The sequence below is a fragment of the Pristiophorus japonicus genome, chromosome 3 (assembly GCF_044704955.1).
Source record: "Pristiophorus japonicus isolate sPriJap1 chromosome 3, sPriJap1.hap1, whole genome shotgun sequence".
NCBI lineage: Eukaryota > Metazoa > Chordata > Chondrichthyes > Pristiophoridae > Pristiophorus > Pristiophorus japonicus.
The window spans coordinates 126,103,816-126,125,066 of NC_091979.1; the positions used below are offsets into that span (position 1 = coordinate 126,103,816).

General features: G+C 43.9%; 1 protein-coding gene across 3 annotated transcripts in view; it reads left to right on the forward strand.

Annotated features, from left to right (window-relative positions):
- ube2e3 (ubiquitin-conjugating enzyme E2E 3 (UBC4/5 homolog, yeast)) overlaps nucleotides 1-21,251 on the forward strand; it is a 193,736-nt gene that overhangs the window by 148,844 nt on the left and 23,641 nt on the right. The window lies entirely within an intron of this gene.

Here is a 21,251-nt window from a genome sequence, read left to right on the forward strand (position 1 = left end):
GAGTTATGAAATATCGCCTTAAATATCTGCCACTGCTCATCAACCAACCCACACTTCAATCTATTTTCCCAGTCTACTTTAGCCAACTCTGCCTTCTTACCTTTGCAGTCTCCTTTGTTTAAGCTTAGTACACTGGTTAGAGAACTAACTTGCTCATCCTCCAACTGAATTTGAAATTCAACCATGTTATGGTCACTCATTCCTAGAGGATCCTTTACTCGGAGATCATTTATTAATCCTATCTCATTACACAGTACCAGATCTAAGATAGCCTCCTTCCTGGTTGGTTCTGCAACGTGCTGTTTAAGGAAACTATCCCGGATAGTGTGAACTCTTCCTCAAGGCTACCCTGGCTAATTTGCTTTGTCCAATCAATGTTAAGGTTAAAATTGCCCATGATTATTGCCGTTCCTTTTTTACAAGCCTCCATTATTTCTTGATTTATACTACGCCCACCAGTGACTTTTTCCGCTTATTATTCCTTATCTCCACCCAAACTGATTCAACATCTTGATCTTCTAAGCCAATGTCATTTCTCATTAACTCACTGATCTCATCCTTTATTAACAGAGCTACCCCACCTCCTTTTCCTTTCTGTCTGTCTTTTCAAATTGTCAAAACCCTGAATATTTAGTCCCCAGCCTTGATCGCCTTGCAACCATATCTCTAATGGCTATCAGATCATATCCATTTAGGCTGTCAACTCATCTAATTTGTTATGAATGCTGCATGCATTCAGATAAAGAGCTTTTAAATTTGTTTGTTTACCCTTTTTACCTGCTTTGACCCCACTTTCTGATTCACTTTTATGTTAATACATTCTGTCCCTTCCTGTCACGCTCTGGTTTTCATTTCCCCCATTACTACCCTGCTCTATTGCCTTCTCCTTATTGTTTGACATTATTACTTCTCTCAACTGAAACCTCCCTCTCCACGGCGACCCCACCCCCCCACTTCACTTTTTAGTTTAAAGCCCTCTTTACAGCTCTCGTTTTTAGATTCGCCAGAACCCTAGTTCCAGCACAGTCTAAGTGGAGTCCTTCACAACGAAACAGCTCCCTCTTATCTCAGTATTGGTGCCAGTGCCCCACAAACCAAAAGTAATTTCTCCCACACCAGTCTTTGAGCCCCGTGTTTAACTCTCTGATCATATTTATCCTATGCAAATTTGCTCGTGGCTCAGGTAGTAATCCAGAGATTATTACCTTTTGTGATTTCTGCTTTTTAATTTGGCCCCTAGCTGCTCATAATTGCTCAGCAGAACCTCTTTCGTTGTCCTACCTATGTCGTTGGTACCTACGTGGACCACGACAACTGGATCTTCCCCTCCCACTCCAAGTTCCTCTCCATCCCAGAGGAGCTATCCTTAACCCTGGCAACGGGCAGGCAATACAGCCTTTGGGACTTGCGCTCACGGCTGCAGAGAACCGTATCTATCTGCGAACAATGCTGTCCCCTATCGCTACAGCGTTTCTTTTTACTTCCCCCACTTGAATGGCCCCCTGCGCCATGGTATAGTCATTGTTTTTCGATAGGTAACACACATGCCCCAGTAGCAGGCTCAGACTAGATCTCCAAGCTCGGCAACATGGTTCGGACCCACTTCCTCATATATCGTACTGTGCATGCGTGACCAGATCGAGCGTGCATGCGCAAAAAAGGTGCAATTCCACGGCGTGCATGCGCAGAAGGACACAGTGTGCGTGCACATAATCACTCCAAATGTAAATCCTAGCCAGCCACTAACCAGTTGAACAAACACCCAGCTCAGCAATGCAACAGCAGTAGCTAACCAGAAGCCAACAAAGCTGGAAAACCAGGAGAACCAGCTCGGCAGAGAAACTGCTGCAGTGAGAGAAGGTCTTTAAAAGTTATTTAAAAAATTTTAAACAGCAGGATCAGAGAGACAGCAGATGAGTCACGGTGTGATCCAGTGTAGTCCAATGCAAAACCGTAATCTTGATGTCCAGAGAAATCCAGGAATTTGGAAACCAAATTTGAGAAAAGAATTCAGCAGCTTACTGAGAAACCGAGAGCAGGGGGATGGGTAATGGTGGTTTGAAACAGTTAATTTGTAGTTGGGGCTAAAATGCACCAACTGATGGAACCAGGGGAACATGAACATGGAAGTGAGGAGTTTTGGGAGAGAAAGGGTAAAGATTGGCAGGAGATTCCCATGGATAGAGGTGAAGCGCTCAGCTATGTAACTGCCAGCCTAGCAGCAGCCATCTTGAATGGTTACACCATTTTAAATGCTGGCTCTTTTCTTTCCCTTTCTATTTCTCTCTCTCATAATCACTTTGTGTAACACAGTCATAAGCTGATCTTCTCAGGCTCCTCCAGTTACTCGCCTGCAACGGCAGCCACCTTGCTTGGCACAAATCTCATACAGCTTACAAGAAATGCTCCCCTCAACAACCCCAAGAACCTACCTCCATAAGTGAACACTAAATGAATAAGAAGTCACTTTCAGCAATCCTTTTGCCAACCAATTCCATGCTAGTCTCAGTGGAGCTGTCACCCTTAAAAATGTCTATTCAATTACGCTCTTTATTAATACTATCGATTTTTGAAGTTGCCACCTCCTCTGAGATCATCAGAGAATGTCAATGAAATCACTCGGGTGAGTACATAATGGGCCAAAAATTGCAGTCAGAACTGTACCTTTTGTGTTTGCCTCCGATCCGCAAAAGAATTACGAACCTACCTGCTGGTGGTGAGGCTACGAAAACCTGCGGTCTGAGGCTGCGAGGCAAAGGGCAACATAATGGCCCAGGGATGCAGGCAGTGCAGAAGCGTACCTGGCATCACGTGAGCTCCAATCATACAGCAGAATTCCATTGTAATCATTGTGATGTCATGGAATCCAAAATCTGATTTAATTACAATTTATGGAATTGAAATTTTAGTCGTAATTACCTTTATTCCATGAACCTCACTCAATTTAATTTTTTGATAATTTTAGGCATCATTAAAACTGTAATCCGGGCCAATATTTGCAGAAACTCCTTTGATACTGTGTATAATTTACAATCGGAAAGTGTTTACTGCCTTAGATATCTCCATATGCTGATGCAAACAGGCCCTCTGTGCCTGTTCGTTTGCATCAACCGTAACATTTCCACGTGCAATTGCTGGCCAGTTGTTGGCAAATACCCCAATGCTGTGCCAGCGATTGCTTTTTCGTGGCACGTGCTGATGGCCTGTCAGTACGTACGTTGACAGACCCCAAGTTCCAGATTCCGAGCATGCACATGTGGAATTCGAACTTGCGGTGGATTTCCAAGGAGCTATGCTGGCGTACTCTGAGTACACCACCATACCGACCGCAAAATTCGACCATTGACTTCCGCACTCACCACTTATGTAGGGTGCATTTTGGATCAGGATTGTTTTTTAATTGCTATTTGGTTCGTGTGGGTTTGGCAGGCACATTAAGGAGCGTTTCACTGGAGGATCAGCTTTGCAGCACCATATGATCTTGTCAGCCAGCAAAACCAATGGACTTGAGTGCTGTTGGAAAAGACTGGCAAGTATGTGGCCCCTCCAATATGGCAGATAATTGAAGTTTGCTGTTGAAACCCTCATCCATGCCTTTGTGACCTCCAGACTTGAGCATTTAGGGCCAAAGTTTCCGCCCTTTGGAAAAACGGCGCATCTCCATAAGGTGCGCTGACTTTTTGGAAGAAAAAGGGCGCAGAAAACTTACCTTGTGATTCTCTGGTCTCCTCCGGACATCTTCGTGCTCAGCGTGGCGCAGCACAAGGAGTCAAGAGCGGAACCAGATCTCAGCGCTGAAAACAGTGCCGGGACCTCTGCACATGCGTGCTGGAGTGTGCACGCATGTGCAGTAGCTCCAGGCCCCCGAGGCTGCGTGGCAGGGGCCCGACCCTAGCCCTGGCCGAAAGGGCCCACCAGGCAAAGATCGGACTGGACCTCCCTCCCGTTCAGCCCCCTCTTTCTTCCCCCCCCCTCCCCCTCCCTGCCCACTTCAGCTCCCTCCCTCCCGTTCAGCCTTCCCCCTCTTTCCCCCCCGCCCCCCCCACCCAGCATCTCGCAGGGAGTGGGCCCCGCCCAAAGTGTCAGGGGCGGCCCGGCCCGTTCAGCCTCTCCTCCCTCCCTCCTCTCTCTCCCTTCCTCCCTCCTCCCTCCTCTCCTCTCCCTCCCTCTCCCCACCCCTCGCTGTCAGAAACACAGACACTGACAAGACAGAGACACGGCAGTGGGGGTGGGTGGTGCGCGTCCCAGCACGTTGTTGGAGGGCTCCCGGTGCTGCAGTAGGTGTTTAGAAATAACTTTTTTATTTATTTTCATTTTATTTTGATTGATTTATCATTTATTATTGATGGCTTTTTATTTGTAGAAGTGAAATGTTTAATGTTTGTAAATTTTCCTCCCCCATCTCTCATTCCCTACGCCTAATTTCTAAAATGTAGGCAAGGTTTGTCTGAGCATACAAAAATCTACACATACTCCATTCTAAGTTAGTTTGGAGTAAATTTTCGCTGCCGAAACTTGCAAAACAGGCGTAAGTTGCTGGACACGCCCCCTTTTGGGGAAAAAAATATGTTCCAAAATGAAAGTATTCTAACTGACTAGAACTGGAACAAACTAAATGCCGAGAATTGCAATTTCTAAGATACTCCATTCTAAACTAGTTGCTCCAAAAAAATAGGAGCAACTCGGGCCAAAACTTGAGCCCTTAGACTCCAGACTCCAAAGCTTTCCTGGCTAGCCTCCCATCTTGCACCCGACATAAAGTTGAGCTCATCCAAAACTCTGCTACCTATATCCTAACTTGCACCAAATCCCGTTTCCCTATCAGCCATGTACACTGACAGTCTGGCAATGTCTCAATTAAAACATTTTGATCCTTGTTTTCACATCCCTCTGTGGCCTCACCCTTCCCTAGCTCTCTAACCTCTTTCAGCTCTACAACCCTCCGAGATTTCTGCGCTGCTCCAATTTCTGGCCTCTTGCGCATACTCGATATTACACTCCACCATTGGCAGCTGTGGCTTCCATTGCTTAGACCCGAAGCTCTGGAATTCCCTCCTAAACCTCTCTCCCTATCTTTCGTTAAGACTCTCCTTGACAAAGCTTTTGGTCAGCTGTTATGATATCTCCTTGTGGCTCTGTTTGATAACGCTCCTGTGAAGAGCTGTGGGACATTTTATTACGTTAGAGGTGCTATATAAATGCAAGTTGTCATTGTTCCATTGTTGTGGAGGTTAAATGAGCAGAAAAGATTAGTTCTTTGTCCTATTTCTAATTATGTGCTCTGTTTTGAAGTGTTTGATGAAAATCAGTATACTTAAGCGCACCAATAGTTAAGTGATATATTGAAATACCTGTTGCCCTGTTTCTCAGGACTGGGAAGCAACTGCTACCAAAAACGTTTTGAAGAAACTTGCCCAATCCAGACCTCAAGTTCAGCTCAACTTGCTGTAAAATGTTCCCAATTAAATATTGGGAAGACAGAAACCATTGTCTTTGGTCCCCACCACAAACTCCGTTCCCTCAACACCAACTCCATCCCTCTCCCTAGATTCTGTCTGAGGCTGAACGAGACTGTTCGCAACTTTGGTTTCATATTTGACCCTGAAATGAGCTTCTGACTGCATATCCACGGCATTACTAAGACCGCCTATTTCCACCTCGAGCATCGCCCGTCTCCGCCCCTGCCTCAGCCCATGCCTTTGTTATCTTTAGACTTGATTATTCCAACTCACAGCTGGCTTTCCACGTTCTACCCTACGTAAACCAGAAGTCATCCAAAGCTCTGCTGCCCATATCCTAACTCTCATCAAGTCATGTTCACCCATCACCCCTGTGCTCGCTAACCTACATAGGCTCCCGGTTAATAAATGCCCTGATTTATTTTTAAAAATTCATTCTTGTTTTCAAATCCCTCCACGGCCTCTCCCCTCCCTATCTCTGTAATCTTCTTCAACCTCACAACACCCCCCCCGCCCCCCCCTCCAGAGATATCTGCGTCATCTAAATTCTAGGCGCTTGATTTTAATCACTCAACCATTGGTGGCCGTGCCTTAAACTGCCAAAGCCCTAAGCTCTGGAATTCCCTCCCTAAACCTCTCCGCCTCTCAACCTCTCTTTCCTTCTTTAAGATGCTCCTTAAAACCTACCTCTTTGACCAAGCTTTTGGTCATCTGCCCTAATTTCTCCTTATCCAGCTTGATGTCAAATTGTGTTTTATAACACTACTGTGAAGCGCCTTGGGACGTTTTACAACGTTAAAGGTGCTACATAAATACTTGTCATTTTATTGCATGCCTTAAAATTTTATTAGTGATTTTCATGTTCCGAACACAACGTCAGAATACTCTTGCTGTTGTGACGTGACATGCCCCACAGACATTTACGTTTGAGTTTTTTCTGTCCAGAGCTGCAGCAATTAAATGTTTTGGTTAAGTTTTAATTTTGGGACCCGTTGGTTGTGATAATGCATACATTTGTGCAACTTCAGAATTGGAATGTATCCATCTTGGTATGCAGAGGGCTGACTATTTGAGTTCTATTGAGGAAGATTGGCACAGAGAAGTCTTAAACGGAGTGGAGTTAAACACAGTGGTTTATTCAGGAATTTGGAAAGAGTGAGAATTCTGAGAAGAGGAGGAAGATTAAAATAAAAAATTTTTTAAGTACAAATGGGTAAGTGATATTTCATTAACTGGTGGATTGGTCATATTTTTTCTCTTGGGCATTGGTTCAAATTAAGAGCTGGGATTATAAACGAAACATTCAAAACTTCAAATCTAAACTAATTGAATACATTAGAGATGGCAGGGCAGGTGATGTGTTTCTGCTGTTGCATATGGAAACTGGTGGACACCATTGAGGTCCACGGTGACCACATCTGCAGCAAGTGTCTGCAGCTTGAGGAACTTCGGCTCCACGTTAATGAGCTGGAATCCGAGCTGCAGACACTATGACACATCAGTGACTGGGAGAGTTACCGAGACGCCGCGATCCAGGACCGAGTCACACCAATTACCTTAATTAATTTAAATTCGATCCATGGTCGGGGACAGGAAACATAGAAACGTAGAAAATAAGTGCAGGAGTAGGCCATTCGGCCATTCAATAAGATCATGGCTGATCATTCCCTCAATACCCCTTTTCTGCTTTCTCTCCATACACCTTGATCTCTTTAGCCGTAAGGGCCATATCTAGCTCCCTCTTGAATATATCCAATGAACTGGCATCAACAATTCTCTGCAGCAGGGAATTTCATAGGTTAACAACTCTGAGTGAAGAAGCTTCTCCTCATCTCAGTCCTAAATGGCTTACCCCTTATCCTAAGATTGTGTCCCCTGGTTCTGGACTTCCCCATCATCGGGAACATTCTACCTGCATCTAACCTGTCCAGTCCCGTCAGAATCTTATACGTTTCTATGAGATCCCCTCTCATCCTTCTAAACTCCGGTAAATAAAGGCCCAGTTGATCCAGTCTCTGCTCATATGACAGTCCAGCCATCCCTGGAATCAGTTTGGTGAACCTTCGCTGCACTCTCTCAATAGCAAGAACGTCCTTCCTCAGATTAGGAGACCAAAACTGTATACAATATTCCGGTGAGGCCTCACTAAGGCCCTGTACAAGTGCAGTAAGACCTCCCTGCTCCTATATTCAAATCTCCTAGCTATGCAGGCCAACATACCATTTGCCGCCTTCACCGCCTGCTGTACCTGCATGCCCACTTTCAGTGACTGATGAACCATGACACCCATGTCTCGTTGCACCTCCCCTTTTCCTAATCTGCCGCCATTCAGATAATGATCTGCCTTCGTGTTTTTGCCCCCAAAATGGATAACCTCATATTTATCCACATTATACTGCATCTGCCACGCATTTGCCCATTCACCTAACCTGTCCAAGTCACCCTGCAGCCTCTTGGCATCCTCCTCAAAGCTCACACCGCCACCCAGTTTAGTGTCATCCGCAAACTTGGAGATATTACACTCAATTCCTTCATCTAAATCGTTAATGTATATTGTGAAGAGCTGGGGTCCCAGCACTGAGCCCTGCAGCACTCCACTAGTCACTGCCTGCCATTCTGAAAAGGACCCGTTTATCCCGACTCTCTGCTTCCTGTCTGCCAACCAGTTCTCCATCCACGTCAGTACGTTACCCCCAATACCATGCGCTTTGATTTTTCACATCAATCTCTTATGCGGGACCTTGTCAAAAGCCTTTTGAAAGTCCAAATACACCACATCCACTGGTTCTCCCTTGTCCACTCTGCAAGTTACACCCTCAAAAAATTCGAGAAGATTCATCAAGCATGATTTCCCTTTCATAAATCCATGCTGACTTGGTCCGATCCTGTCACTGCTTTCCAAATGCACTGCTATTTCATCCTTAATGATTGATTCCAACATTTTCCACACTACTGATGTCAGGCTAACCAGTTTATAATTGCCCGCTTTTTCTCTCCCCTCCTTTTTTTAAAAGTGCTGTTACATTAGCGACCCACCAGTCCATAGGAACTGATCCAGAGTCGATAGACTGTTGGAAATTGGTCAGCAATGCATCCACTATTTCTAGAGCTACTTCCTTAAGTACTCTGGAATGCAGACTATCAGGCCCCGGGGATTTATCGGCCTTCAATCCCATCAATTTCCCGAACACAATTTCCCGCCTAATAAGGATATCCTTCAGTTCCTCCTTCTCACTAGACCCACTGTCCCCGAGTACATTCGGAAGGTTATTTGTGTCTTCCTTCGTGAAGACAGAACCGAAGTATTTGTTCAATTGGTCTGCCATTTCTTTATTCCCCATTATAAATTCACCTGAATCCAACTGCAAGGGACCTACGTTTGTCTTCACTAATCTTTTTCTCTTCACATATTTATAGAAGCTTTTGCAGTCAGTTTTTATGTTCCCTGCAAATTTCCTCTTGTACTCCTATTTTTCCCCTCTTAATTAAACCCTTAGTCCTCCTCTGTTGAATTCTAAATTTCTCCCAGTCCTCGGGTTTGTTGCTTTTTCTAGCCAATTTATATGATTCTTTCTTGGCTTTAACACTATCCTTAATTTCCCTTGTTAGCCATGGTTGAGCCACCTTCCCCGTTTTATTTTTACTCCAGACAGGGATGTACAATTGCTGAAGTTCAACCATGTGATCTTTAAATGTTTGTCATTGTTTATCCACCGTCAACCCTTTAAGTATCCTTTGCCAGTCTATTCTAGCCACTTCACGCCTCATACCGTCGAAGTTACCTTTCCTTAAGTTCAGGACTCTAGTTTCTGAATTAACTGTGTCACTCTCCATCTTAATAAAGAATTCTACCATATTATGGTCACTCTTCCCCAAGGGGCCTCGCACAACAAGATTGCTAATTAATCCCTTCTCATTACACATCACCCAGTCTAGGATGGCCAGCTCTCTAGTTGGTTCCTCGACATATTGGTCTAGTAAACCATTCGTAATACACTCCAGAAAATCCTTCTCCACCGCATTGCTACCAGTTTTGTTCGCCCAATCAATATGTGGATTAAAATCGCCCATGATAACTGCTGTACCTTTATTGCACACATCCCTTATTTCTTGTTTGATGCTGTCCCCAACCTCACTACTCCTGTTTGGTGGTCTGTACACAACTCCCACTCGTGTTTTCTGCCCTTTGGTATTCCGTAGCGCCACCCATACCGATTCCACATCATCCAGGCTACTGTCCCTCCTTACTATTGCATTAATTTCCTCTTTAACCAGCAACGCCACCCTGCCTCATTTTTCTTTCTGTCTATCCTTCCTAAATGCTGAATACCCTTGGATGTTGAGTTCCCAGCCTTGGTCATCCTGGAGCCATGTCTCCATGATGCCAATTACATCATATTCGTTAACTGCTGTCTGCGCAGTTAATTCATCCACCTTATTCCGAATACTCCTTGCATTGAGGCATAGAGTCTTCAGGCTTGCCTTTTTAGCACACTTTGCCCCTTTAGAATTTTGCTGTAATGTGGCCCTTTTTGTTTTTTGCCTTAGGTTTCTCTGCCTTCCACTTTTACTATTCTCCTTTCTATCATTTGCTTCTGCCTCCATTTTATTTCCCTCTGTCTCCCTGCATAGGTTCCCATCCCCCTGCCATGTTAGTTTAACTCCTCCCCAACAGCACTGGCAAACACTCCCCCTAGGGCATTGGTTCCAATCCTGCCCAGGTGCAGACCGTCCGGTTTGTACTGGTCCCACCTCCCCCAGAACCGGTTCCAATGTCCCAGGAAATTGAATCCCTCCCTCTTGCACCACTTCACTCCTCAAGCCACATATTCATCTGAGCTATCCTGCGATTCCTACTCTGACTAGCATGTGGCACTGGTGGCAATCCTGAGATTGCTCCCTTTTGAGGTCCTACTTTTAAATTCGTCTTGTAGGACCTCATCCCGTTTTTTACCTATATCGTTGGTACCTATATGCACCACGACAACTGGCTGTTCACCCTCCCTTTTCAGAATGTCCTGCACCCACTCAGAGACATCCTTGACCCTTGCACCAGGGCGGCAACATACCATCTTGGAGTCTCAGTTGCGGCTGCAGAAACGCCTATCTATTCCCCTTACAATCGAATCCCCTATCACTATAGCTCTCCCACTCTTTTTCCTGACCTCCTGTACAGCAGAGCCACCCATGGTGCCATGAACTTGGCTGCTGCTGCTTCCCCCCTGATTAGTGATCTCCCTCAACAGTACCCAAAGCGGTGTATCTGTTTTGCAGGGTGAAGACCACAGGGGACCCCTGCACACTACCTTCCTTGTGCTGCTCTTCCTGCTGGTCACCCATTTACCATCTGGCTGTGTACACTTTACCTGCGGTAAGACCAACTCGCTAAACGTGCTATTCACATCATTCTCCGCATCGTGCATGCACCAGAGTGAATCCACCCGCAGCTCCAATGCCGCAATGTGGTCCGTCAGGAGCTGGAGGCAGATACACTTCCTGCACACGTAGTCGTCAGGGACACCAGAAGCGTCCCTGACTCCCCACATAATACAGAAGGAGCATAACATGCGTCTGAGCTATCCTGCCATGCCCTTAGATTAACTTAATTTGGCAACAGCAATGCTAAAGGTTGCTTACTGATCTAGAAAAGAAAAAGAAAAACTACTTAACAATCACTTACCCCTTGGCTGTGACGTCACCTTTTGATTTCCTTCTACTTTTTTGCCTTCTCTTCCTGCTGCAGCTGCACCAGTTGGCCTCTCGCCGACTCACGAACTCGCGCTGCCTCTCGCCGACTCACCTATGCTGGGCCTTTTTATAGGCCTCCCCACGCTGCCTCTCGCCGACTCACGAACTCCCGCTGCCTGGAGGGTGTGACTACGAGTGAGGAAGGTATAGGGACTCAGGATATAGTGCTGGAGGAGCCTCGGGCCTTGCTCTTGTCCAACAGGTTCAAGGCTCCTACTCCCTGTGTGGACGAGAGCAGGGACTGCAGGGAGGATGAGCAAACTGACCACAGCACCGTGGTACAAGGGGCCATTCAAGTGTGGGGAGTAAAAAGAAACGTTGTAGTGGTAGGGGACACTATCATTAGGGAGATAGATACTGTTCTCAGCAGCCTAGAACGTGAGTCCTAAAGTTCCTGTTGCTTACCCGGTGCCAGGGTTAAGGACATCTCCTCTGGGCTGGAGAGGAACTTGGAGTGGGAGGGAGCAAGATCCAGTTGTCGTGATCCACGTGGGTACCAACGACATACATAGTACAATGAAAGGGGTTCTGCCGAGGGATTATGAGCAGCTAGGGGCCAAATTCAAAAGCAGAACCACAGAGGTAATAATCTCTGGATTACTACCTGAGCCACGAGCAAATTTGCATAGGATAAATATGATCAGAGTTTAACACGTGGCTCAAAGACTGGTGTGGGAGAAATGGATTTTGGTTCGTGGGGCACTGGCACCAGTACTGAAGTAAGAGGGCGCTGTTCCGTTGTGAAGGACTCCACTTAGACTGTGCTGGGACCAGGGTCCTGGCGAATCGAATAACTCGGGCTGTCGAGAGGGCTTTAAACTAATTAGTGGAACGGAGAGTTCAGGTGTGCAGAAATTTCAAAAATCAAAGAATAAGGAGAAGGCAATAGAGCAGGGTAGCACTGGGGGAAATGAAAACCAGAGCGTGACAGGAAGGGACAGAATGTATAAACAGAAAAGTGTATCAGAAAGTGGGGCCAAAGCAGGAAAAGATGGTGTAAAAGCAAATTTAAAAGCTCTTTATCTGAATGCGCGCAGCATTCGTAACAAATGGGTATGATGTGGTTGCAAGGTGACCATGGCTGGGAACTAAATATTCAGAGTTATTTGTCAATTTGGAAGGACAGACAAAGGAAAAGAAGGTGGGGCTGCTCTGTTAATAAAGGATGAGATCAGTGTGTTAGTGAGAAATGATATTGGCTCAGAAGATCAAGATGTTGAATCAGTTTGAGTGGAGATCAGGAATAATGGGGAAAAGTTGCTGGTGGGCGTAGTTTGTAGGCCCCCGAACAGTAGCTACTCTGTTGGACTGTGTGTAAATCAAAAAATAATGGAGGCTTGTAAAAAAGGAACAGCAATAATCATGGGCGATTTTAACCTTCATATTCATTGGACAAAGCAAATTGGTCAGGGTACCGTTGAGGAAGAGTTCATAGAGTGTATCCGGGATAGTTTCCTTGAACAGTGCATTGCAGAACCAACCAGGAAGCAGGCTGTCTTAGATCTGGTACTGTGTAATGAGACAGGATTAATAAATGATCTCCTAGTAAAGGATCCTCTAGGAATGAGTGACCATAGCCTGGTTGAATTTCAAATTCAGTTGGAATGTGAGAAAGGTGAATCTCAAATCAGTGTCCTAAGCTTAAACAAAGGAGACAACAAAGGTATGAAGGCAGAGTTGGCTAAAGTGGTCTGGGAAAATAGATTGAAGTGTGCGATGGTTGATGAGCAATGGCTGACATTTAAGGAGATATTTCATAACTCTCAACAAAAATATATTCCAATGAGAAGGAAAGAATGTAAGAGAAGGGATAACCATCCGTGGCTAACTAAGGAAATAAGGGATGGTATCAAATTGAAAACGAGGGCATACAAAGTGGCCAAGACTAGTGGGAGGTCAGAGGATTGGGAAACTTTTAAAAGCCAGCAAAGAACGACTAAAAACATCATAAAGAGAGGGAAGATAAATTATGAAAGCAAACTAGCACGAAATATAAAAACAGCTAGTAAGAGTTTCTACAGGTACGTAAAAAGGAAGAGAGTAACTAAAGTAAACATTGGTCCCTTAGAGGATGAGACTGGGGAATGAATAATGGGGAATAGGGAAATGGCAGAGGCTTTGAACAAATATTTTGTATCGATCTTCATGGTAGAAGGCACTAAAAACATCCCAATAGTGGATAATCAAGGGGCTATAGGGAGGGAGGAACTTAATACAATCACTGTCACTAAAGTAATAGTACTCGGTAAAATAATGGGACTAAAGGCAGACAAGTCCCTTGGACCTGATGGCTTGCATCCTAGCATTTTTTTTTTAAGTGGTTGCAGAGATAGTGGATGCGTTCGTTGTAATCTACCAAAATTCCCTGGATTCTGGCGAGGTCCCAGTGGATTGGAAAACCGCAAATGTAACACTCCTATTTAAAAAAAGAAGGCAGACAGAAAGCAGGAAACTATAGACCAGTTAGCCTAACAGCTGTCGTTGGGAAAATGCTAGAGTCCATTATTAAGGAAGCATAAGCAGGACATTTGGAAAAGCATGATTTAATCAGTCAGAGTCAACATAATTTTATGAAAGGGAAATCCTGTTTGACAAATTTGCTGGAGTTCTTTGAGGATGTAATGAGCATTGTGGATAAGGGGGAGCTAGTGGATGTGGTGTATTTGGATTTCCAGAAGGCATTCGATAAGGTGCCACATAAAAGGTTACTGCACACGATAAAAATTAATGGGGTTGGGGGTAATATATTAGCACTGATAGAGGATTGGCTAACTAACAGAAAACAGAGCGTCGGGATAAATGGCGTCATTTTCCGGTTGGAAAACAGTAACTAGTAAGTTACCACAGGGATTGGTGCTGGAGCCTCACTATTTACAATCTATGTTAATGACTTGAATGAAGGGACCAAGTGTAATGTAGCCAGGTTTGCTGATGATACAAAGATGGGTGGGGGAAAGCAAGTTGCGAGGAGGACACACAAAATCTGCAAAGGGATGTAGACAGGCTAAATGAGTGGGCAAAAATTTGACAGATGGAGTATAATGTGGGAAAATGTGAGGTTATCCACTTTGGCAGAAAAAATAAAAAAGCAAATTATAATTTAAATGGAGACAAATTGCACAATGCTGCAGTATAGAGGGACCTGGGGGTCCTTGTGCATGAAACACACAAAGTTAGTATGCAGATACAGCAAATAACCAGGAAGGCAAATGGAATGTTGGCCTTTATTGCAAGGGGGATAGATTATAAAAGCAGAGAAGTCCTGTTACAACTGTACAGGGTATTGGTGAGGTCACACCCTGGAGTACTGCATACAGTTTTGGTCTCTATTTAAGGAAGGATATACTTGCATTGGAGGCTGTTCAAAGAAGGTTGATTCCTGAGATGAAGGGGTTGACTTGTGAAGAAAGATTGAGCAGGTTGGGCCTGTATGCGTTGGAGTTCAGAAGAATGAGAGGTGATCTTATTGAAAGTTATAAGATAATGAGGGGGCTTGACGAGGTGGATATTTCCTCTCATAGGGGAAAGTAAAACTAGGAGACATAGTCTCAGAATAAGGGGCCGCCCATTTAAAAACTGAGATGAGGAGGAATTTCTTCTGAGGGTTGTAAATCTGTGGAATTCTCTGCCCCAGAGAGCTGTGGAGGCTGGGTCGTTAAATATTTTTAAGGTGGAGATAGACAGATTTTTGAGCGATAAGGGAAGAAAGGATTATGGGGAGCGGGCAGTGAAGTGGAGCTGAGTCCATGATCAGATCAGCCACGATTTTATTAAATGGCAGAGCAGGCCAAATGGCCTACTCGTGCTCCTATTTCGTATGTCCTGCTTTTTTTTTTAGAGAAAACACAAACTTTCGACACTACCTTCCCTTGCCAGTATAGCTGATGCTGAGTTGTTTCCCTGTGGGAAGGAATCCACATCAAACAACTTTGTGTCACACTGTAGCAACAAGCTTTGTATTTCTCTTCCCCCTGGTTGGTTCCTAAATGTTTGGGAAAGGATTATCAGAAGTATGCTCTGAGTAAATGCTTCGTCGTCAGATCATTTGAGAATTACGTACTCGCCCAAATCGCATCAAATTGGCTGCTTTAAAAAAAAAAATGCATGGAGAAAACAATTCTATGAATTGCTTTGGAACTAGATTTTCCTACCTTCCTTAAGTATTTAGCAGGATGGCATCAATACTCAGTATTATGTTTGTCAAAGTATTCTGGTCGCTCTTACAGTAGAATGATGGTCTTTCCTTCAAGGTGTCTTAATTAATGTTAAGGGTTCAACACATTTCTTGCTTACTGTTTCAGTTGCAGTGTGCAGGATTGTATACTGGACCTGACCAGTGAGAAAGAACAAACAGATTTGTCCTCAGGAACTTCCCAAAGTCCTTTACAACCAATAAATTATTTTTAAGTTTATTTTGTCGGCCGTATGTCCCTAGAATACTGGTGTTTCGTTTTGGCGCGAGCATATTTTTAATTTTTTTAAATTTAATTTATTTCAATTTCTATCTTGAAAACACACTTTTTTTTTACTTGCACAGCATTACAAGCTGCCACCATTGAGTTTTCTGGGGTTTTTTTTATTCTCCTTTTTGAATATCGTCATGCATTCTCAAATGCTTTCTATCCTTCAAGTGATAAATTCAGCTCCTTAACTTGAAAATCTCATTTTATCTGCATTGAAAGTAAAAAGAAAGACTTGCATTTATATAGTGCCTTTCACAACCTCAGGGTGTCCCAAAGCGCTTTATTGCCAATTATGTTTTTTTGAATTATAGTCATTGTTGTAATGTAGGAAATGTGGCAGTCAATTTGCACACAGAATGGTCCCACAAACCATAAAGTGATAATGACTGAATCATTTGGTTTTTTTTTAGTGATGTTGATTGAGGGATAAATATTGGCCAGGACACCAGGGAGCACTCCCTTGCTCTTCTTTGAAAATAGTGCCTTGGGATATTTTACGTCCACTTGAGGGCACACGGGATCTCAGTTCAACGTCTCATCCAAAAGATGGCACCTCTGACAGTACAGCACTCCCTCAGTACTGTACTGGAGTGTGAAGCTAGATTTTCGGACTCATGTCTCTGGAGTGGGACTTGGAACCACAACTCCAGAGGCAAGGGTGTTACCCACTGAGTCACAGCTGCAGCAGATAAGGAGGAGGATATGAAAAGTGGTAGAAAGTGGAAATCTTAACAAACTGTGGCCTTCTGTTACTGTTGGCCATTTGAGTCATCTATGAAATCTGTATGACCAAGTGATGCCCGGTTGCAAAAAACACCTTACCTCCTGGACTCAATACAATCCAAAGCAACAAAGATCACGAGATTTTCAAAGATGGCATCCTCCCATTTTCTTCCTCTAACACAGTTCTGAGTTTTCTATACCTTATGAACAGAGGAGCATCATTTTTATATCATGATCTACTTAAGTAACATCGCAATAGGTTCACCAGACGGATTCCTGCGATGGGGGGGATTGTCCTATGAGGAGAGGTTGAATAGACTTGGCCTATATTCTCTAAATGAGAGGTGATCTTATTGAAACACACAAAATTCTTATAGGGCTTGACAGGGTAGATGCTGGGAGGATGTTTCCTCTGGCTGAGGAGTCAAGAACCAAAGGTCACAGTTTCAGAATAAGGGGTTGGCCATTTAGGACTGAGATGAGGAGAAACTTCTTCACTCAGAGGGTGATGAATCTCTGGAATTCTCTCCCGCAGAGGACTATGGAGGCTCTGTCTTTGAGTATATTCAAGACCGAGATTGGCAGATTTTTGGATTTAAGGGAATCCAGGGATATGGGGATAGTGCAGGAAAGTGGAGTTGAGGTAGAAGATCAGCCATGATCTCATTGGAATGGTGGAGCAAGCTCGAGGGGTCGAATGGCCTGCTCCTGCTCCTTATTCTTATGTTCTTGTAGACTGCATCAATCTGGATGGTCTGCATATAACAGTGAAGCTGTCTTTTGGGTCCAGTTGTTGTAATATATAGTTAACTACCATTTGCTAAACCCAATTTGTCAGGTTTGCGTTCAATTATGGGAATACTGCAGTTCTGCTGCTGGTACGTAGAACAATTCCTTCACATCTTTTGTTCCCAACAATCAAGAAGACCAGATTTTGAAATACCGGCTACTTATAGATGCATCTTGTTAGGCTGTCTAATTGTACAAAACCAAGTACAGTGCTGGTATGGTCCCCATTTCAGCCACGGAGAAGGAATAAAAGCACCATCTATTGGCTGATGGTGAAAGTTGCAATGCAGGATAGATTCTGTTCACTCGGCTCATAAAATGCAGGCAGCAGTAAAAGTTGGGAGTTAATGTAATGAATTGCAGGAGACTAGTTTGTCACTCTTTTGAATTAATTTTCTACTTTTTCAGAACAAAAAAATATAGTACTGGGACTTTGAAATTAAAAATGTTGTCACTTGATGTAATTGCCCTCTTTTATTGCTTAATGGATGACTTTGGGATGGTGAGATGGAGAGAAAAAAATGCAGTGGACCCTTTCTCGTGCTGTTGGCATTTCTGACAGAGATGTGGATGTGACTTGGACTTCATTGTCGTGGTTTTCTTCGGTTCCTGTTGCTATATAATTTTTTAAGTTGACCAAGCAATGTGAGGTGACTTAGGGAAAGCACATAGGACTTTAGGCAGTCTCGCGAGCATTAGAGAGTACAAAATAGGGTAAAATACTTTGATTATATGAGGTTCTAGTTTGGGTCCCATCATTTGAAAGGATATGGTCAGAAAAAGCAGCAAACCTGAGGACTGGGAGAAATTTTGAATCCAGCAGAGGAGGACAAAGTGTTTAATTAGGAGGGGAAAAAAGAGTATGAGAGGAAGTTTGCTAGGAACATAAAAACTGACTGCAAAAGCTTCTATAGATATGTGAAGAGAAAGAGATTAGTGAAGACACACGTAGGTCCCTTGCAGTCAGAATCAGGTGAATTTATAATGGGGAACAGAGAAATGGCAGACTAATTGAACAAATACTTTGGTTCTGTCTTCACAAAGGAAGACACGAATAACCTTCCGGAAATACTAGGAGACCGAGGATCAAGCGAGAAGGAAGAACTGAAGGAAATCCTTATTAGTCAGGAAATTGTGTTAGGGAAATTGATGGGATTGAAGGCCGATAAATCCCCAGGGCCTGATAGTCTGCATCCCAGAGTACTTAAGGAAGTGACCCGAGAAATAGTGGATGCATTGGTGGTCATTTTCCAACAGTCTATCAACTCTGGATCAGTTCCTATGGACTGGAGGGTAGTTAATGTAACATCACTTTTTTTAAAAAATGGGGGGGGGAGAGAGAAAACGGGGAATTATAGACCGGTTAGCCTGACATCGGTAGTGGGGAAAATGTTGGAATCAATTATTAAAGATGAAATAGCAGTGCATTTGGAAAGCAGTGACAGGATCAGTCCAAGTCAGCATGGATTTATGAAAGGGAAATCATGCTTGAAAAATCTTCTAGAATTTTTTGAGGATGTAACTGGTAGAGTGGACAAGGGAGAATCAGTGGATTTGGTGTATTTGGACTTTTAAAAAGTTTTTGACAAGGTCCCACACAAGAGATTGGTGTGCAAGATTAAAGCACATGGTATTGGGGGTAATGTATTGACGTGGATAGAGAACTGGTTGTCAGACAGGAAGCCGAGAGTAAGGATAAACGGGTCCTTTTCAGAATGGCAGGCAGTGATTAGTGGGGTGCCGCAGGGCTCAGTGCTCGGACCTCAGCTATTTACAATAAACATCAATGATTTAGATGAAGGAATTGAGTGTACTACCTCCAAGTTTGCAGATGACACTAAGCTGGGTGGCAGTGTGAGCTGTGAGGAGGATGCTAAGAGGCTGCAGGGTGACTTGGACAGGTTAGGTGAGTGGGCAAATGCATGGCAGATGCAGTATAATGTGGATAAATGTGAGGTTATCCACTTTGGTGGCAAAAGCATGAAGGCAGAATATTATCTGAATGCCGCATATTAGGAAAAGGGGAGGTGCAACGAGACCTGGGTGTCATGGTACATCAGTCATTGAAAGTTGGCATGCAGGTGCAGCAGGCGGTGAAGAAGGCAAATGGCATGTTGGCCTTCATAGCTAGGGGATTTGAGTATAGGAGCAGGGAGGTCTTTCTGCAGTTGTACAGGGTCTTGGTGAAGCCTCACCTGGAATATTGTGTTCAGTTTTGGTCACGTAATCTGAGGAAGGACGTTCTTGCTATTGAGGGAGTGCAGCGAAGGTTCACCAGACTGATTCCCGGGATGGCAGGACTGACATATGAGGAGAGACTGGATCGACTGCACCTGTATTCACTGGAGTCTAGAAGAATGAGAGGGGATCTCATAGAAACATATAAAATTCTGACAGGACTGGACAGGTTAGATGCAGGAAGAATGTTCCCAATGTTGGGGAAGTCCAGAACCAGGGGTCAGAGTCTAAGGATAAGGGGTAAGCCATATAGGACCGAGATGAGGAGAAACTTCTTCACTCAGAGAATTGTGAATCTGTGGAATTCTCTACAGCAGAGAGTTGTTGATGTCAGTTCGTTAGATATATTCAAGAGGAAGTTAGATATGGCCCTTACGGCTAAAGGGATCAATGGGAATGGAGAGAAAGCAGGAAAGGGGTACTGAGGTGAATGATCAGCCATGATCTTATTGTTTCTATATCAACTCTCTGGAAAGGATTATGACCAGGATGTCACCAAATCTCAGACCTCTTAGCTTTTGGAATTGGCTCCAAAAGTTACAGATATGGCTTGGGGGGGATATGACTTGAAATTGTTAAAACGATGGACCTGTCTGGTTTTGAATTGGGATGATTGAATTTGAGGTCACATCTCTCAAACTTGTTGGGTGAACTGCCAGGAAGTTTTTTTCCCCCAACCTTTGCCCTCTGGAATAAGCTGCCAAGACTTGTATGGAGTCACTGCATATCTTTGAAAGGAAACTTGACATGTCATCGAAAGGTATTTCTAGTTATGGGGTAAGTTTTTAGTTATTTGTGATTGTGACGAGTCATTGACGATAGCAGTTTCCTTCCCTTGCTTGATTGCTTTACAGACTCTAAGTTTTTTCCTGGGTGGACGGGGAGGAGAGATAAAGTGTTTGTCATGATGCTCTGGCCATCATGCTGTGGGGTAGGCTTGGTAGTCCAGCTGGTCTTTTCTTGCCTGTGAATTTCATTTGTTTGTAATTGATCAAAGGTTATCCTGGATGGTGGGATCAGTTGGAAATGTCACTGTTCAGTTGTAGGTGCCTGTGAATGAGTGTGTGTGTGTGTGTGTGTGATATCCATGTATAAACACCAAATAGTATTTATGTGGTGTATTATTCTTTTGGCTATAGAGTGCAAGCACATGCATATAACTCTCACACATCACACATACACAGTGGAGTATTTTCCTTTAAGATATTGATTGCTCGAAGTAGCTTTTATAATACAGTACATTTTAGATTGCCACAGTTACAATCTGCAATGAATAAACTGAAGTATATTTGCTTTTCTGTATTGGAACATCATAATGGTCAGCAGCATTATCTATCATAGGTATTGTGACAAAATTCAGTGTCATTACTGTGTAATTTTAACATATGTCATAAAGAATTAGGCAAGCTGTCCAAAAGCTCGGTCAAAGAGATGGGATTGGAGGAGCCTTCTAAAGGAGGATAAATATGTATCGAGGCAGATGTAGAGAGAAAATTGGAGAGTACAACTTGGGTTGCTGAAGACTCTGCCATTATTGGTCTGGCAAAGGGTTAGGGTGAGACAAGAGGAATGGGGAGAGAGATAATTTAGGTCAATGAGAACATGAATGCAGGGAGAATGAGATGAGGTTTAGCATAGGATGGGATATGTGCAGTAAAATTTTAGACAGTTTGGAGTTTATGGAAGGCAGTACGTGGAAAGCCAGCAAGGAAGAGCGTTGAGGTAGGTGACTCTGAAGATGAAAAAGGTATGTATAGGATTTTGCAGAGAAGGAATTGAAGTAAGGGAGGAGATGAGCAATGTTGTGGAGATAGAAGTAAATGGTCTTTGT